Below are 20379 nucleotides of genomic sequence, written 5' to 3'. Positions count from 1 at the left end.
GAATATTGTCTCTACCTCCACAGGAATCATGTTCAGGTAGACAATAAAGTTTTATGTTCTGATCACCTTAATTCATTGACCGATAACTCTTTCCCTTTATTTAAAATGATTAAAATGATTAATCATGGTCAATTAGTTATTCATTAAATCTAAATATGAAATTATAATATAACACATTATTATAGCAACATAATAATAATGTTGAATGTTATGCATAATTACTATAAAACACTAATAATTTATGTTATATATAATTGAACTGTATATTTTTCTATGCTATTCTTTTTGGATAATTGACTTAATCAACCAATATTCCCCCAAAGATATTTTTCCAGTTTTTCAGCTTTTCAATGCTTTATAAATGGTTTATTAAACCAACTGGGATCCTGCACTTGATACTTATGGAGAAAGAACATATATTCTATTCTTGTGAATCAAGAACACAGGCTATGAATGAGGCAGCCGTGGAAGGGGCCAAACTCTTAAGTCTAAGACCCCTGTGAGAAAAGGCTCTGGGACATGCATGTAACTTGAAAGCTGCCTTTTCTTAAGCATTGTCCTATTTTATTTAAAGAAGTTTCTAGCAAATCCCTTTAGGTACAACTGAAAACTAGATCGGCATCTGCTAAGTCTCTGTTAGAGAACTTAAAATTGTATTAACATTTATGCAGCTAGGACAGCGCCCTTGCACCACATCAACAACCACTGTACCTGAAAATTTCGGCCATGTAGGGGAGAATGGGCAACAGAGTAATGTTTCAGGAGAACAATAGACCTTCTTATAGATTCACTGGAGACAAGAGCAGCAAAGCAACTACTGAAAAGTCTGGTAAATCTTTGCATGCATCTGGAATTGATAGGAAGAAATGACACAGGACAATTATTTGTCTTATATGAATTCAAAAATTCATCTTGTTGAGCACTGTATTTTTTTTCCCTAAGAATATTTGTACTTCAACATAGTATAGCTCTTTCTTGTACACAGATGGACACGATGGATGAATAGAGCTAGGGCCCATGGTTTCAATGTTCTCACCCTCCAAAACTGAATTATACCAAGATGCTGCTAATTACACAATAGTTCTTCTAAATGAAAGCTCACAGCAACAAAACTCACAGTAGAGGGTTTTAGTGGATAGTATTATAACAGTGAATAATTGAATCTTTAGCCCCTGAAGAGGTTCTCAGCTTTTAAAGTTAAAGGCAACCAGACCTGGGATGGGAAGGAGCCATACAATTAATATAAAGAAAAAATAGTACCAGAAACCAAAGTAATTTCCTCTTTACCACATTTCCTCCCCCACACATATTTTGTACATTTATTACCAAAGAGTGTTACTTGTTTACCATCTCATCAAGGCTTAAGTATTAGGTTCGTTTTACAGAAGACATTGAATAGAATATCAGTTGGACTCAGATAATAGGGTTCATTTTTTCTTACTCTGAATAATTACACTATTACTAATATTAATAATTATTTATTATTATTAGCTAGCTACCATTTTTCAAGCACCAAGATACTGCAGTGGGACTTAAGCATTAAACTAATTTTCTCAACAACCCATGCGGTACAGTAACACTTCTACGGATAGGAAAATAGAGGTTCAGGAGTAAGCACATAGGCTAAGGTTACACAGCTAATAAGTGCTGAAGAGGTATTCAAAGATAGAGCTTTCTAAATCTTTTATGAGACAGGGGATTTTCACTAAACGGCACTTACCTCTCAAACGCACTTGTTTTTTTTCCTATTGGACTGGAATAGTAGAAATGCTCAAAGCCCTCAACAGACTCTGGGTCTAGATCTCCTATTATGATCTCAAGTTCCTAGATGAAATTAATTGTCCCCTTTTATAATAAGGGTCTGGTTCTCAGGCAAATAATATAGAACCATATTTTCTTTCACACAGAATCTCCTTGGGCAAAGAGGCAAGGTGCCTTTAGGTTGCTTCCTGGCTATTCAGGCCAACATTGGGGCAGTTCTAAATCTAACCTGCTTCTCAGCAGAGTCGCTATTGGCTTTTGGGGTGAAACAAATCTTTGTGATGCTGAATTGTCCCAAATGTTACAAGACATTTGCATCTCTGGCTACCAAATATCAATGGTGCCAAAAGGCCCCCATACAAATACAAACCCCATCAGGGGTGATACTGCCCCTAGTTAAGAACCACTGAGCCCATTCTTACAATGTTCTATAGTCAGCAGGCAGCTGCTATATAGCTGCAAAAAGCAGTCCTGAACTTTCCCTGCAGGGTTACATCATTTTGATCCTAGTCCAAGAATGTTAGGAGCAGATAACATGCTGCCATTGGCAGATTTGGACTAAGCCACTGCTCTGGGGCAAAACTGTATTAGAGCAAGGGAGGGGGGTTGGAAGTCAGATCAGAATGTGTGGAAGTGAAAAGTTGGTCAGTCGCCATACTGAGTCATAATCATCAGTAGGAAGGAAAGGAAAGAGAAAACACATTAGGAGATGCGTGTCTCCAGTTCACTGGAAGTAAAGAGCAGTAGTAAAGCCCAGTTTAGTCTCCATCTGACTGGCTGCCAACTTCCCACACACTGTTGGCTCATGACGTGACAATTCTCTGTCTGGAACCCCTTCGCCTTTACAATCACTCCTCAATCACCTATTAACTACTCTCAGGCCCCATGGAAGACAGGCCAACTGTCTACTTTCAGGTCTGTTGTAACTTATTCTGGAAATATGTCACTATGATGACTAAAAAGCTTGTCACCCCGTTCAGCACATTTTGAGTTGTATTTTTGTAAGGGAATGTTTGGGCAATGACACACAAATTACATGCACAAAGCCAAATTAATTATTTGCAGATATGTAGTACAATTATATGGGTTTATGCTATCCATCTGTGAACCTTAGTCTCCCCTGGTGCAAGTACTGCTTACAATACAAAGGATTTAATAGCTTTAAGAAAAACTTATTATGCTTACGTTTGTACAAGAGAGAAGTCTTCATTATTTGATGACATTCATGGGATCCTGTGGGTGGAGAAGACCTTGATGAGCAAACTGGTCCATTCTCCGGCATTCAAGAGGAATCACTGTTAAACAAACTTGGAAAGATGGTATTGAGGAATTGTCACAGCCACTTGGAAGAAATACTTCATTATTTAGTATCTTTCACCCTCAAGAAATTTTTCTGTTTCTGTATCTACATTTCCTGTGGCAATTTATGCTATTCACAATCATCTGGTGCTCACTGATGCCAGAAAATGCCCAGTTGTCTCCTCTATGTTAAAACACATCATGATTGAGAGTTGTTATTCAATGATTTCTACCTCCTCTTTGGACTGAGTAATATCAGTACAATTAGCCTTTCCTCCTAAGTCTTGTTTTATAAAACATAATAATTTTCAGTCAATCCCATACAAATTTCCCACACTCATTTTTAATGGTAAAGACAACCATGCAAACAATTGGCCAATGCATGATTTCACAATAATGAGAAGATCATTTCAGAGGTCCTTTTATGCATTTTTCTTTATTTGTATTGGTATCATGGCAGCTTTTAAGAATAGCATTACGTGACTGGCTATGTACCCTCCATGCCCAAGTGCCTCATTATTACGGCACAGTGACATAAGAGCTGACTTGGCAACTGGACAAGATATGGAAAGAGGTTTTAAAAAGAGAATGGAGTGTTTACCTTTGTCTTGGGTGTTAGGGGGTGCTTTGCAGAAGTGACCCTGCAGCCTTGTCTTCTAGAATGAGAAGTAACTTTCCAGCAGGAAAGAGGGAGTTACTCTTAGAGAGAATATTATATGACATAAATGGATGGAACCAAAAAATAGATTCAAGGTATTTTATGCATACCAGCATGCTGCCACATAAGGTAAAGCGAATAAAATGAGGGAAGGAGGAAAGGAAAATGTATTGAGCATTGTCTATGTGCTGGATGCATCACATACATGGTTCCATTTAATTTTCACCATGGTTATATACACTGACCCATATTTTGCCCATGAAAAACCCAAAGTTCAGAGGGGTTATTATTTTGCTCATGGTCAGACAGACAGTGAGTAGCAGAGCCAGATGAGAACCCAGGACTGGATGATGGTAAAGTACATGCTCTGTGTTTGTCATATTACTCTCTTATTCTAAAACTAGTAGATCAACAGTGGTCAGATCATAAGGGCTTTGACTGCACTGCTATGAAATTTGTCATTTCTTTTATAGACCAAAGAGGGTCGGAAGAGTTTTTATAATTTTATTTTTAGAAAAAAGTTATACAGACGACTCTTGTGATAGCATAGATCCAAAATTTAAAATAATAGAAATGGTTTCAGGAATATGCTGTCGGAGGCTAAGGTAATATCCAGGTCAGACCCACTGAAGACCTAATCTAAGGTAGTAGCAGTGAGGATGACATGGAACAGATAGATTCATGAGGTTTTATCTCCAGGGCTCGGTGATTGCTTTGATGTGGAAATGAAGGTCCATGAGAAGTCTGGGATCATTCCCAGGTTACTGACTTCAGCGGGGGCCGGAGGGGTGGCCGGGTAGGGTGATTAATGGTACAATAAATCAAGATAGTAAATTCCAGAAGAAGTAGCCAGTTTGGAAGTAAAAGATGAAGAGTTCAGTTTTGGGACATGTTGAATTTGAAAGAGAGATGTCCTATAGATAAGGAGCTCTCTGGGATTTGAGTTCATAACTGCTGAGGGTTGGCAGAGAAAAGAAAACTCATCCTGGGGAAAGACACAGAGTCAAGAAAGCACGGGCTGAGGAGTAAACCCCAAAGGTCATTAATTAAAAAAAAAAAAAATTGGGTATAGAAGAGGGAGTGGGTATAAAAGAAGAAGAAGGAGATTCAAAGGACTGATCCAGGAGGTGGAACGTGAACCAGGAAGCTTTGTATCTTAGAATCTGACCCAGGAGAATATTAAAAAATAAATAGTGGTGAGCACAGACAAAAGCTGCAGAGAAAACAAGTGATATTGGGACTTAAAAGAGCTATCAGTTTGTGCAATTATAACATTAGTGGTAATACTAGTCTGAGCAGTTCGAGTGAAGTGATTTGAGCTAAAGAATAATGGTGGTGCATGAGGAGGCTATGGGAAGTGAAGAAGTAGAGATAATGGAATAAAGTTCATTTTAAGAGCTTGGAGCATAATCAATGACTTGAAAGTGCAGAAATCTTAAGATACATTTGTGAAGTTAATTTTATTATCTCTTTAAATGTCTTCAGTGAGGATAATCCTTCCATGCCCCTGGATAAAAACTAGGCAGATTCCATGACTCTTCGTTCAGTTAGTAAAAATTCTCATAGATTCTCATAGATATCTATTCTCATAGATAGATTCTCATAATAAATTCTCTTATTTCAGCCTCAGTTCAATATGTAAAATTGTCCCGACAACATAATAAACAAACTTTCAAGGTTTGTTCAAAGATAAATATTTGTTCCTCCTCCCTCCACGAAGAGGGGGATTTCAGAGAGGCACCTCATCTTGCCCCACCTGCCTTCTAAACCTCAGCCACTTAGTCGAGGGCAGCCTCAGCAACCTTCATTGTTGCCTCATATCCTGACACCGTGTTAGGTTTTTCAGCTTCTTCATGTCGGCCATGATGTAGTCGCACTGGTTCTGCACTTAATCCCACCTAACTGGACCTGTGGAGACTCTGACTCTCCTCCCACTTCCACATTCATGAGGAAGCCATGCATTGCAAGGCACAAGGTCTGGCTTTCCTAGTGGCTGTCCAGAGGGGCCTGAAAACACAACCTGAGTCAAGGATCAAAAGTAGGGAAGTTAATGCCTCAGGAGTTGAACTTGAACCAAAGAGTGACCAGATATGGGTAAAAACCAGCAGGTGAATGCCTCTCGATTACTTCTATTGAGGGAATATTCTAAGGAACAGTGGCTCCACAACGCCTGTCTGGAAGAGGTGCCCTAGGAACAAGCAACCAGCTCCATGTCCTGGTGAAGCTATAGCATGCTCAGTGATGTGCCACCTGGTATAGGAACTTCCTCTTTCCCTGCCTGCCTTACTTCCCTTTTCCCTTGATCTTGCCATATTGAGATTGCACCTTCCAATACAGTCTTAACATATAAGCTTTCAATAGGACTTTCTTTTTCAGGGAACCCAGGCCAAGACAGAGGTGGTTGCCTTCTCTTCTTTCCACTTGACAGCAGTTTTTTTTTCCTAATGCCTTGAGAACAGGTCTTGACTGGTACTGTTACACTCTATATGGCTCTATACTCTGTTAACACTGATTCTTTCTTTCCCTGGGCATCTTGTAGAGACTCTTGGGTGGACCATCTGACAACAACTCCCTTGACCCAGGCAGTGCCTCTTTTTTGGCTGCTTGTTGCAAATTTCCCACTACGGTCTCCAATAACACAACTCACAGCCTCTTACTGCTGGACACCACCACCAGCAGGTCACACTTTCTCAGGTGTGAATCAAGCACAATCTTACAATTTCCTCCAACTGCAGAGAATACATAAATATATACACACAAATACACATTTATATTATATATGCATGCATATTATGAATCATTCATATATATGTGTTATCATATACATAATATACATATACATGCACACACACACACACACACACATATATATACATATGTAGCTACATATATATCAGATTCCTTAAGTGGTCCCCTTGAAGCCCCTCTTAAAAGATGTAGAGTTAAGAAGTTGCACCCCTCATTCCTGTGGGCAGAAGGAAAGGGACAGATAGACTCACAGCACTCCAGAAGTTCTCCTCAAATATCTGTCTCAAAAAAAATATTCTCCTTTATTTCTAACCCTGGATAATTTTATATTCTTAATATGTGAGGGGTTCAAAAATCAAGTAATGCACCTTTGGTTATCTATTTCACATAAAATCTAGCATCTTCTCTGATTGTTTTGTCTAGGCAAAATCCAACCTTATGTCTTTATAATGAAAAGGGTGAGAAGTAAGATATAGCTAAAGAGAGGCATAGAATTTAAGTAGTACTTTTAAATTTTATTTTGTTTTGATGGAAAGTGAGAAAGATTAGTATATAGGTTCAAAATGGACCTATTAGAGAAGAAAAGATTTAAAATATACATTAACAAAAGGATATTTATTTTTCACTTGGTTAGTTTTCTAATCTGCAGAGTGCAGCTAATAATATCTACTAACATGGAGAGATTGTGAATATTAAATGAAATAAAAATGTTAAAGGTGTTAGATATACCAGGCCTAGAATAAGAGCATGAAGAATCTGGAATCTGACTATTACTCTGGAAAAATTTTAAAGATTTTTCTAGAATCATGATGTAGATCTCTTTTTTTAATTCAACTGCAGATCTATCAGTCTTCAGTGTTTCAGTAACTTGGATGAGACTAATCTGAAAGGATTTATTCTTTACAAATATAAAACTCTTTTCTTTTCAAGGAGTCTTCAAATTGACTTTAGTATTAATCTTTCTCTTTTATTCCCTGTAATTTTCAATATCATTCATATATATATATGAATATATATGACACTTTAGCCTAAGTTTTCTCCCTTTTAAGGAACATTCTGATCTTTTATGTGATCTCATAATAACTGGTGTTCCTGGGCTGATTTGAGCCAGTTGTTTTATTAAACTGCAAGGAAGTCATCCAGATCTGCTGACTTCACTTTTCTATTGAAGCAACTGCTGTCTTTAACAAATTGTTGATATTAGAAAAATATCTAGCAGACACTGAGTGCCCCATGTAAGGTACTGTGCTAAAGAGGTTACTTGCATTAATATACCCAATGATCTTATGAGACAGGTATTTTTACTACCCCCATTCACAGATGAGAAAAATGAGGCCTAGAGAGGTTAGGTTTTCAAAATGATTCTTCCCCCAAATTTGCTAAGATCTTAAAAGCAACAAATTTCCAGCAAGGATGGGAGTCTTAGTGAGGAGACTAAGAGAGAAGTGGGCTGTAGCCCTTTGCTCAAATATGGTGGCCTCCCATGGTGCAGCCTCTGCCCTAACTTCAACCCTGCCTACCCCAGAATCACACCTCACTCATAATGAATTAGCACAAAGAGAGTTTTTATTGAAGAATTCATGTTACAGAAGAATATTTACCTTGAAAAATTGCATAAAATCCTCTTCAGCCTCTTCTTTCTCTAAAATCACTTCCCCCTGAACCAGGCATTTCATCTCCCTTCTCTTTCCTCCCTTTATCCCCTATGGAAGGGAATCACCTTGGATTGAATATTCCACTGAACAAGCAAAAACTACATAAACAGAAGGCAGTTCAAGGAGTAGCAACTGCTACTTAAGCCCGCCCCTTCCTTTGGGTGGGAAAGTGGTGTCTCATCCACCCATCCTCGGTAGCCCATCCAATTTATTAATTATGTACTCACGGCTTATTAAGGATGGGAAGTGGCAAGGCAGATTTTGATACTAAGAAGAGATTTTTCTCATCAGTCCTTGCTGGACAGGTACCAGAACCAATTCCATAACAACGAAGACCAAAACTTAGAATAGAGAATAGTATGGACATGCCCTCTTTGACGCTGAGAATAGATGATACCAAGCTTCTCTCTGAGCCCTATGTACTGTTAAGTATTTGAATTGATCTTTGTGAACCAACATGTAGAATTCTGAAATTTGATAAGCCTTTTAATATTAACCGTCAGTGACATATTTAGGAGTAGGTTACTACAGAAACAGGGTAAAAGCAGAGGAAAAGAGAAAAATGATGCCAACCATTTGTCTCATGTTGTCCTCAAGGAGAAACTCAACAGCTTCCTATTCAGAATAAAAGGAAGAAAATAAAGGGCATGAGGAAGGAAGAGGCAATGATTAAAACATTCCGGAAATGTAAAATTGTCTTTACCAAAATGTGTCTTCTAGAACATGTGTTCAAGTTTTGCTGGCCTCTGATGTAGATGGAGATTTTCCTTAAAAAACAGACATTTTAGAGAGGGTGTGAAAGTAGCCCCATTTGATAAGTTTTACCTGGGTATCAAATTTTGAAAACATAAGTGACATTTTCTCATGACTAAATATATATTGCTAATAATGATGGCATAATCACCAACTTCTCTTCAATTTCCATACAAAGACTCTTGCCCTATATGAGAATTTATTGACTTGAAGTTTAAAGCATAAAATCCTCATTTTAAAAATGTAGTCAGCATTTCTAAGCATGAAAAAGATATTTTGACCAGGGAAAGACAACTCCAAAACAATGAGATGTTTTTCAGTTTGTAAACTTAATCTTGATCTTCTTTTTAGAGAAAGGGATATTTTTGTAATTTGTACTATTGCCTTGCAAGTTCAGATTCATGTGCAATAGTTAAGGTCAATCTATTATATTTCTGTTTTTTGAATTACAAAGACTATATCTATATTAATGCAAACAATCCAGAAGAAAAAAAATCAACCAGTAATGTCCACAAAAAATACAGATGCAAAAATGTTGAATCACTTTTCACTGAGATATCATAGTACAATGTAACCCAAGTCAAAAATTATATATGCTGCTTTTTATGACTTTGAGGATAGGAGTAATTAGTTTATTAAATTGACATTATTAAATTGACATTTCTGTTTCTGTTTAAAATAAATTTCTCTTTATTCAGTATCTCTTATAAGACTATTTTATTTTATTCATGTCAGTTATACAAAATGCTGTCTTTTTTGCATCATGAAATTTAAATTCCACTGGAAAACCCATACAACTTATATATCTAAATCACAGCTAATTCTTATATATTTCACGATAAGCAAAAATTTCCATTAAAAATCAATACTCTTCAGCAAGCCAATATTCACTAGTGAAAATAGATGTAATAATTCTCTCCTTTCCCTTCTTTCTTTATCTCAACACTAGCATATCCTTCCGCTTCCAGATTTATTTCAGGGTTCTAGATCAAAGAACCATCAGCTGCAATCATTCAGATGCCAGCAACTAGGATTCACAGTAATACACTCCACACTCTACCATAGCTCTCTGAAACCTATAGCACCCTCTGACTACTCAGAGTACAGCCAGGGCAGCCCTAAGTCCTGCCTGGGAACTTGCATTTGCCAAAAGTAAGGCATTTATCTATCCCTTTGTACAGTATATTCAAGTTTTTCACAGAAAGAGAAATTGCCCTTCTTTCCAAATTGTCTGTGTTTCAGTAATTTTGAGAACTCCCTTAAGAATTCTCTCATTAGTTTCATTCTGAGGGGGATTTACCATTTATTAGAAGTTCAGAGCTTAAACCCTGGAAGACCCTCTGTTTCATGCCAGAAACTGAGAGGTTCTAGGGAAAAAGGGAATGGTGAAACAAGGTTCACCATACATTCCAAGTTTATTTTACCATACCTCCCAGATTTGAATTCTCTTCTTTAATTTTCCATCCAGCCTTAACTAATGATCTTTGTTCTGTGCTAATGGGAAATCCTGGGCCAGAGCGTGTGCTAAGAAAAGCTACGCCTGTTGTAGAGGCCTAAGGGAAAGCTCAAAGGCCAAAGGATTCAAGATCATGCTGGTCTTGAAGAGAAACCTCGAACATGAAAAGCACACTGAAGAGAAATCTCCAACATGAAACATTTCCTTACTTGTTTTCTCAGAAAACACAAAACTTCATCAGGCTTCAACACAGAGAATATAATTAAGAACTAAGACACAGAGTTTTCACAAGTGTCTTGCTAAGTTATTATTCCTATCTTAAAAAGTAAGAATAAAAATAATAATTGAAAATTTTCTTAATAAAAAGAAATTCTCCATATTTTATAACATTATTAATATGGAATGTTCTTTGGTAAATTAACAAAAAATACTGGATTATCTACAATAAAATCAATAATATTACAAGTTTGAAATTCAAATAAGTTCTAAAACTCACTATTTTGAACCAGTGATAGAAAAAGTGAATCATAGCATATATATATGTATATATGAGTGTGTTTGTATATGTGTATTTATACACACTTTTAATTTTTTCAATTTATTAAGGAGGTAGAACCTGTGCCATATTACTATTGTGCACATAGCACTTAGCATAGCCACAGACATGACATAGGAACTCAATAAAAATTACATTAATTAGCTAAACTCTATTGCATTCCTAGTCTGTGCCTGAAACTATTCTGTACAGAGTGGCAACTAAAATTATGAGTTATTTCCCATTGTCTTTGAAAAGCTTACAGCTAAATAGGAAAGATGAGACCTCCCACACAAAGCTATTAGAGTCCCATTAGAGAATAAATATCCTGAGATAACAATGCAAGATGATAAATATGTGGTTAGGTGTGAACAACTGCACTTAATAACAGAATCAGACAATGGTGTTACATTTCACAAACTGTAGCATCAGAACAGTTACCTTCCTCTTGTATCCAAAACAGAGGTGTCCATATTACACAGCTATTAGTGGAGTTAGGGCAATTCCAACCTTGAAGTAAAGATGACCGAGCCTCCACTCAAGCCCCAACATGCTTCTTTGCTAATGATACCTAAAGTCTTGATTGAGACTAACAGGTGTCACAGTACTTATTTAGTGACTGTCTGCTTCATCTATGAGGCTAAAATGCCTTCTGATATCTTTAATACTGACATAATAGCTAATAATATAAGCAAACTGAAAGACTATCCCATTGTCCTTGCATGGTATTGAGCAGAATTTAGTGAGCCATACAGCTGGCCATAAAAGTCTTTTTCCAAAAAGCAGGGGAAAGTTCTAGAAAGTAAATGATACAGAAAGAAATTACCCAATTTTCATGAGAAGTTTTATAAAAAAAAATAAAGAACACATTTATTTGAAATTTGGTGAAACCACAAGTAATTAAAGATAAAATAAGCACAGACTAGAGCATGGAGAATATAATTTTTATACTCAAATGAAATTGCTTTACATTCAAAGTAGTTCTGTTGAAAGCAAAGTGCCTTGAAGATTTCCCTTTGTTTAATCTAAACCAGTAGTTTTCCATAGAAGCCTTTGGAGAAGCTTCAAGAGTCACACGAATGTTTCATAGAAATATAATTTCTAAACATTTTTAACTAATTTCAAAACTAGAAAAATGCATAAGACAATATATAGCATATTTTAACACACAAGAATCTGTGGAACTCATCTTGACTCCCAAGTTAAATTGTTTCTATGCAGATTTTGGAATAAAGCTTCTTTTGCCATCTCTCTATATATTTGACCTTCTTACAAATGTGCAATTCATGAGGAAGTTTTAACTTTTCACTGGTCTTTTTAAGTGCCAGCCCTATGCATGTCCACTTCTGTAGGATTGAACGAGTGAAGGGAGCATCACAGAGCACCTCAATATTGTGCAAAACCAAAATGGTATTCGAATAAATGGGTTGCCAACTTGAAAGAAGACAGTAGCCATTAATTTGGACCACAAGTCCAAATTTCAAATTTTTACTATCTTTAAAATAGCCTTATTCTTCGCGTGCATTTTCTTTATAAGTAAGTTCTATAAATTTAAATTTATAAAATAAATTTATAGACATATTTTATCACTTATAAAATAAATTTAAACACATTTTATTTACAAATTTTATCATTTATAAAATACACTTGCACTAGTAAAATGCACATTAGATTTTTATTTCTTTTCCTTTTAAGAGAGCTTACTTATAGTTGTTAATAATCTAAAGTAACATAATACTATTAAACATTTACCAAAACCAAATCTCATTCTTTACCCATTTTAGCTTCATTATTCACTCTATTAAAATTGCTCCATACAAGATCAATAGGGACCTTAACAAAATAAATTGTCTTCACTGAGCCCATGTTATCTGGCTACATATATTGTTCCTCACTGCCCCTGTCAACATCTTGGTCTTCAGTGACAATGTTTCCTAATTTAATTCTGATTGCTCCGATCATCTATTTCCTTCACTAACATCTGGGGTATTTTTCCCTTGACCATTAATACTGGTATCTCTCAACCTCAGTCCTTGACTTTTGTATTCTCTAAACTTCACCCTCAGGAACCTCATTTGTTCTCCTGATTTGGTTCTACATCTCCAAACTTTTATAGTACCACATCAAGCGGATAGTATCTGTGACAGGAATCTACCACTGCATTGTCAAACTACCCAAAACTACATAATGGCATAAAACAACCATTTTATTTAACTAGTGATATGGAGCTAAGGTGCCCAAGAAGGACTCAGTTTGATGTTTCATCTTTGATATTCTTGATATCAGCTTGATACCTAGGGTAACTGGAGAATACACTTCCTCAAAAGTTTCTTCCCTTACATTTTGCACCTAGGTGCTCCTTGTGTGTGTTATCTTTCTCTCTCCTTCTCTTAGGGCCTCTCCAGATGGTTTTGACTTCTCATAGCATGATGGTTTCCAGGTAGTTGCAGTTCTGACATGGCAGTTGGTTTCCAACAGGCTTCCAGGCTATTCAAAGGTCTGGCACAGCATTGCTTCCTCCATATACCATTGTATTGCCACCTCAATGGGAGATCATGTGCCCATTTTTATTCCCCTGACCTAGAATACCTTCCTTCTTTTGCTCTTCCAATTCATGTCTCTCTCTTCCTTTAGAAAACATTCTCCCTTGATTTCTCTCCAGATTAACTCCATATCTCTGAGTTCCTTTCCCTCAGAACTTAGACACCATCTTCATATATTATGTGTAATAGACATTTCTTGCTTTTTGGCTGTTCATTACTGAGCCCCTCCCTTCTTATTAGTAATCCAAATTCATTTGAGTAATGACTCATTTTGTAGAACTCTATGGAGGTTTTAGCCACCTCCTACAAAATAAGCTGTATTAGTCAGGGTTCTCCAGAGAAGTAGAACCAACAGGGTGTGTGAATGTGTGTATGTGAGAGTGAGAGAGAGAGAGATTTATTTTAAGGAATTGGCTCACACTATTGTGTGGTATGGTGAGTCCAAAATCTAATGGAGTAGACCGGCAGGCTGGAGACACAGGAAAAAGTTCAGTTCAAGTCCAAAGGCTGTCTGCTGACAGAATTCCTTCTTGCTGGGAGGAGATCAGTCTTTGTTCTATTAAGGTCTTCACTGAATTGCATGAGGCTCTCTATTTTATGGAGGGTAATCTGCAATACTCAGAGTTCACTGATTTAAATGTTCATCTCACCCAAAAAACACCTTCATAAAAACATACAGAATAACATTTGTCCAAATATCTGGGAACTGTGGCCCGGCCAAGTTGACACATAAAATTAACCATCACCTAAGCCAAACAGACTTGTTCTTCCCTTGCTTCTCCACAGAGCAGACACGTAATATAAGTTCAGTACATCAGATGCTCTTTCTTGGTTGTTGAATCTAAGCCATTAACACAATGGTATCAGGAAAGCAGGTGGTCGTATTCATTACAGCAGCAGTAAGAGCAGTGGCATGCCATCAGATTGTAGTGGCATGACTACCACTCTGTTTCTGCTGCCCAGTCTTCTGTAGCTTCCTTGGTTTCTTCTAGTCAATAATCCTGGTCATGTGTCCTCCATTGAGTCTGGAGCCTCTAGATAATTCCAATAAACTCACTGTTTTCTGTAGATAAACAGGATCGGTTTCTGCTGGTTAGAACCAAGTTACACTTAATACTATATCATGCTACTTATGTTCATGAGTTGTACTGAGGAAAAATGCATTACTAAATGAAAAGTATGTTGAACAAATTCCTAGCATTGTGGGGTAATCAATAAATTATGTTAATATGTTTTTCTTCATCTTCATTTTCTTCTTCCTATTCTTCCTAATTATTATTAACATTACTATAACAATTATTATTGAACTTTCTATATATGTTTTGAACAAGAAATATGACTCCTAGCATAACACTCTGGACAATGTAGTACCCAGCTCAATTCATTAGCCTGGTTGGCTCATACACAATAAGACTAAAATCTTGAGTTGCTAAGGAACTTAGGTAGTTCATACAATAAGCTGTTCAGTTCAGTGCTGAACTCTCTATACTCTGCTACATTTTACTACATGCTTGAAATATTTTGGTTATCTACAGAAAAGAATCTTAATAGCGTGGAAATTGGAGATGAAAAAAATATCAAAGTTGATTTTTCAGAGCTACAAATGAACCTTTATTCAAATTGGAAGTTAGAAAGAAGGTACCAGTACTCTGAAACCATCAACAAATCCCACAAAAGGCTGCTAACGGGTACAGCATTTCTTTTTAAGGTGATGAAAATGTTCTGGAATTAGATAGAAATGATGGTTGCATGCTTTGTGAATATACTAAAAACTACTTAAATTGTATACTTTGAAAGCATAAATTTTGTGGTAAGTGAATTATATCTCAATAAAAAAAATTTTAAGCAATTAACCACACTGTAAATATCTGATTAGTGATTTAGATTATAGGTGTCTATTTTTTTAAAGTTCATTATTTATTGCACAGCCAGGATTCCTGTATTACTGGAGGAAATTTCTAAATCACTGTTATTTATTTCTTGGGCAGTTTTTAAACCTGTCAACTTATATATTCACTTTAAATGAAAACTTCATCATTCAGATTTCAGGTGGAATCTCGTTGTGGAATTCAATCATTCCTAATGGACACATATTTTATTATATCTGGAGATTTATCTGGCAGCTACTTAGTAAAGTAAGGAGATGGATTGATTCCAACAATATTTGAAGTTGTGTGGTGGGTCAAAGCATCCAAAGCACATGAATAAATCAATGACAACTTTCTATTTCATCGTCATAGCTGAAACACTCAACTATGCTTCGGAGTGGTTACATCTAAACATGTTTAAGATGGAGCATTCATTGTTCTTTTGTTTTACTTCCAAGCATATAACTGGGGATACATAAAGGTTACATGATAATGATACTGACGACTACAAATAGCACACACGGAACACACTACCTAAATATTATTTGCCTATACTGCTTTGAGAAACAGAGAGGAAAATATTTCAAAGTCCTCAAACACAACCTTAAGAAGAAACATTTTACAATAATTCACCTGCTTCCATTCAAGGAATCTGATGTAGCTCCCAAGACAATTCTTTAATAGAGAATGTATCTGCAGTCTTACTGCAATATGACAAGAAGGAAGATAAGAGGAGGAGGAAGAGGAAGAGGAAAAGGAAGAAGAAGAAATAGTTGTTAAGACTGGCAACATACCAAGACTCATGTTCTGTACTCCATTGCATAAAATGGAATTGGGCCATTTTATCTCATGAGTCTCTGTCTGTCTGTCTCTGTCTGTCTGTCTCTCCCCCTTCTCTCAAGCAATCTACTTATCACTGTGCCTAGGCTTGATTAGATTTATAGTTTGTTTATCTGAGAGCTCAATGCTTTATTGCATCCAGAAGCCAAAATATGTGCACCTCCACAACCCAGCTGAATAAAACAAACTCATTTTGATCTTTGTGTACAAAGCCATCAGCACTGGTTCAAAGTGTAGCGCAGCCAGTTCTGGATGGCAGATGCAGAGTTCAGCTCTTCTCCCGGGCCCTTGGTTTCAATTAGGCTGTCTGCCAAGTGGCCCATGTGCCTCTGTGTGCTGAAACATTTCTTTGAGGCAGCTTTTTTAAATTAGGAAATAAAGACTTCCCATGTGATTTGCTATATATACAATTTATGACAATTGATTTTTATAGTTAAAATACATACATTTTAAACATATTTCTCTTTCTACAAAATAGCAGCTTTCTAAGAAGAGAAGAAAATTAGCAAAATGTAAATACTGCATTTCTTTTACTCTTCTGACTAAAATTTACTCAAACATACATTAAGATGATGCTAAAGACCACTAGGTTTCTAAAATAAATAACTTCTTTGTCTTAAAAGGAAAAAAAAAGGACAATAGCATACAAGCAAGCATTTTCTAACTTCTAGGAACTGTAAATAGGGAAAAAATCAATATGAACAAAAAAGAAGCTGTAATTACTTGAGATTGGCCAGTTCCTCAACCTGAATAAATGATATTTTCTTTGTTTTCACTACTATTTGGGTCTTTTAACTCCTGAACTTTCCAACACAACTTTGTGACCTGGCAGTAGATATAACAAATTCCAAAAGCCAGCTTCCAAGGTCTAGCTGATTCCTGGTAGACGCATGAAATAAATGCACAGCAAATGTCTGTGCTCCACAGCCCCAGATGCCCATATATATATGTAAATATAATTCTCACCAAAGACAGATGCATATGGCAAAAATCTAGAAACTATGGAAAGCAGTTATCTCATTAACAATACCCTCCTGTTGCTACATAGAGAAGGAGACAGCCAAGTCCTAGGAGGCCTGGGTGGGCAGCAACCATCTCATAAGGAAGGTCCAGGCTGTGTAAAAGCCAGGAAACCATGATGCCTTGCAACCTCTTGCAAGCATTCAGGTCGACTTTGAAGAAGCTCCCACACAGGCCTAGATTATGCCTTACAGTGAATTCAGGGGCGTTTAAATCCTAAAGACCTGGGCCCACAAATTGAGCCATCACTTAGCAGATGTTAGCCGCTGCCGGTGCCAAGACAAACTGAAAATAACTGGGCACCAACACTAGCAACTGAATGGTAACCAGCTGTTAGTGGTGAGTTTAAGCAGGCCCCCATACCATGCTAGGCCACTCACACAGCAGGGACCCATAAGTATGGCATACAGGTTTTGTTTTGTTTTGTTTTTTAGTGACCAGATGGTTTTATTGAGTCACTTTCCTGTTTTCCATAAAGCTGAATTACTACATTCCTAAAAATCTTCTCTATTTCTAAATTAGTACATTGCCCATTGCCATGGTGCCTAATCTTGAAAAGTACTGAAAACGACAGTACTATGCCTTATTGATGCAGGAAATTTCAATAACAGAGAAAGAAGCAACAGAAAAATATAACCTTATTGAAGAAATTTTTGGAAAAAAAATTTTAATGAAAGATAGAAATATATGATTCATGTAAGAGCTAAAAATGTTTTAATTTTTTCCCCTTTCTCAAGGCGTCATCACAATTAGAAGTTTATAAATTATCTATATATATCTTGCTACACTCAATGTAGTACAAAGTAGATGAGGTAATCTTTCTCGTTAGCACTTATTATAAAACATACACAGACAGTGCAACTGAGCTAACATTTAACAGGTATCTATAGTATTTGCCTTTTTTTCCCTCTATTTTTTGAACCCCTTCACCCATTTCTCTTACATCCCACCCCCCACTTCTGGCAATCATCAATTTGTTCTCTGTATCTCTGAGCTTGGTTTGTTGTTTTGGGTTTTTTTTTTTTAGATTCCACAGATAAGATAGATCATACAGTATTTGTCATTCTCTGACTTATTTCACTTAGTATAATGCCCCCAAAGTCCATACATGTTGTCACAAATGGCAAGATTTCATTTTTTATGGCTGAATGATATAAATTATATATATATATACATATATATCACAATTTCTTTATCCATTCATTCATCAATCACACTTAGACTGTTTCTATATCTTGGCTATTGTAAATAACACAGCAATTAATATGGGTGTGCATATATCTTTTTGAGTCAGTGTTTTCATTTTCTTTACATAAATACCCAAAAGTAGAATTGCTTGATCTTATGGTAGTTCTATTTTTAATTTTCTGAGGAGCCTCCATACTGTTTTCAATAGTGGCTGAACCAGCTTACATTCCCACCAACAGTGCACAAGGTTTTCCTTTTCTCCACATCCTAGCTAACACTTGTTATCTCTTTTCTTCTTCTTCATAGCCATTTTAAAAGATGTGAGGTGATATTTCATTGTGATTTTGATTTTCATTTCTGTAATGATTAATGATATTGAGCATCTTTTCATTTACCCGTTGGCTATCTGTATGTCTTCTATGGAAAAATGTCTCTTCAGATCTTCAGCCCATCCTTTAATTGGCTTGTCTACTATTGACTTTCAGGAATTCTTTACATATTTTGGATATTAGCTCCTTATCAGATGGTTTGCAAACATTTTCTCTCATACAGTAAGTTACCTTTTCATTTTGTTAATGGTTTCCTTTGCTATGCAGAAGCTTTTTGGTATAATGCAGTCCCATTTATTTATTTTTGCTTTTGTTTCTTTTACTTTTGGTGTCAGCTTCAAAAAAACCACCACCAAGACCTAGGTCAAGAAGCTTACCAACTGTGTTTTCTTCTAGGAGTTTTATGGTTTCAAATCTTATATTCAAGTCTTTAATCCATTTTGTGTTATTTTTGTGTATGGTGTAAGATAGTGGTAGATTTTCATTTTTTTACATCTACCTGTTCAGTTTTCCCAATATCATTTATTGAAGAGACTGTCCTTTCCCCGTTGTATATTTTTGGCTGCTTTGTTATAAATTAATTGACCATATACACATGTGTTTATTTCTGGGCTCTCTATTCTGTTCCATTAATCTGTGTCTGTTTTTATGCCAATATCATACTATTTTGATTACTATAGCTTTGTAATACAGTTTGAAATCAGGGAACATGACACCTCCAATTTTGTTCTTCTTTCTCAAGACTGCTTTGGCTATTCAGGGTTTTTTGTGGTTCCATAGAAATTTGGGGGTTATTTGTCTTGGTTTTGTGAAAAATGCCATTGGAATTTTGATAGGGATTGCACTGAATCTGTAGATTGTTTTGGGTAGTGTGGACATCTTAACAGTATTGATTCTTCCAATCCATGAACATGCACTATCTTTCCATTTATTTGTGTCTCCTTCAATTTTGTTCATTAATGTCATATTTTTCAATATACAGGACTTTCCTTGGTTAAATTTTTTCCTAGGTATTTCCTTTTCCTGATGCAATTGTAAACAAGATGGTTTCCTTTCTCTTTCCGATAGTTCATTATTAGTGTATAGAAATGCAACAGATTTTTGTATATTGATTTTGCATCTTTCAACTTTACTGAATTTGTTTATTAGTTCTAAGTGTTTTAATGGAATATTTAGGATTTTTCTATATGCAGTATCATGTTATCTGCAAATAGTGACAGTTCTACTTCTTCCTTTCTAACTTGGATGCTATGAATTTCTTTCTCTTGCCTAATTGCTCTGGCTAGGACTTCTGAAACTATGTTGAATAAAAGTGGCAAGAGTGCACATCTTTGTCTTGTTCTTGTTCTTAGAGGAAATGCTTTCAGCTTTTCACTGTTGAGTATGATGTTAGCTATGGGCTTGTCATATATGGCCTTTATTATGTTCAGATAGGTTCCCTCTATACCCACTTTGTTGAGAGTTTTTATCATAAATGGATGTTGAATTTTGTCAAATGCTTTATCTGCATCTATTGAGATGATCATGTGATTTTTATCCTTCATTTTGTTAATGTGGTATATCACATTGACTGATTTGCAGATGTTGAGCCATCCTTGTGTCCTTGGAATACATCCCACTTGTTCATGGTGTGTGATCCTTTTCATGTATTGTTGAAAAGGATCCTTTATCGTTATGTAATGACCATCTTTGTCTCTTATTACAGTCTTTGTTTTAAAGTCTATTT

Source organism: Eubalaena glacialis, chromosome 12 (assembly GCF_028564815.1).
Source record: "Eubalaena glacialis isolate mEubGla1 chromosome 12, mEubGla1.1.hap2.+ XY, whole genome shotgun sequence".
NCBI lineage: Eukaryota > Metazoa > Chordata > Mammalia > Artiodactyla > Balaenidae > Eubalaena > Eubalaena glacialis.
This window is presented reverse-complemented; position numbering follows the sequence as displayed.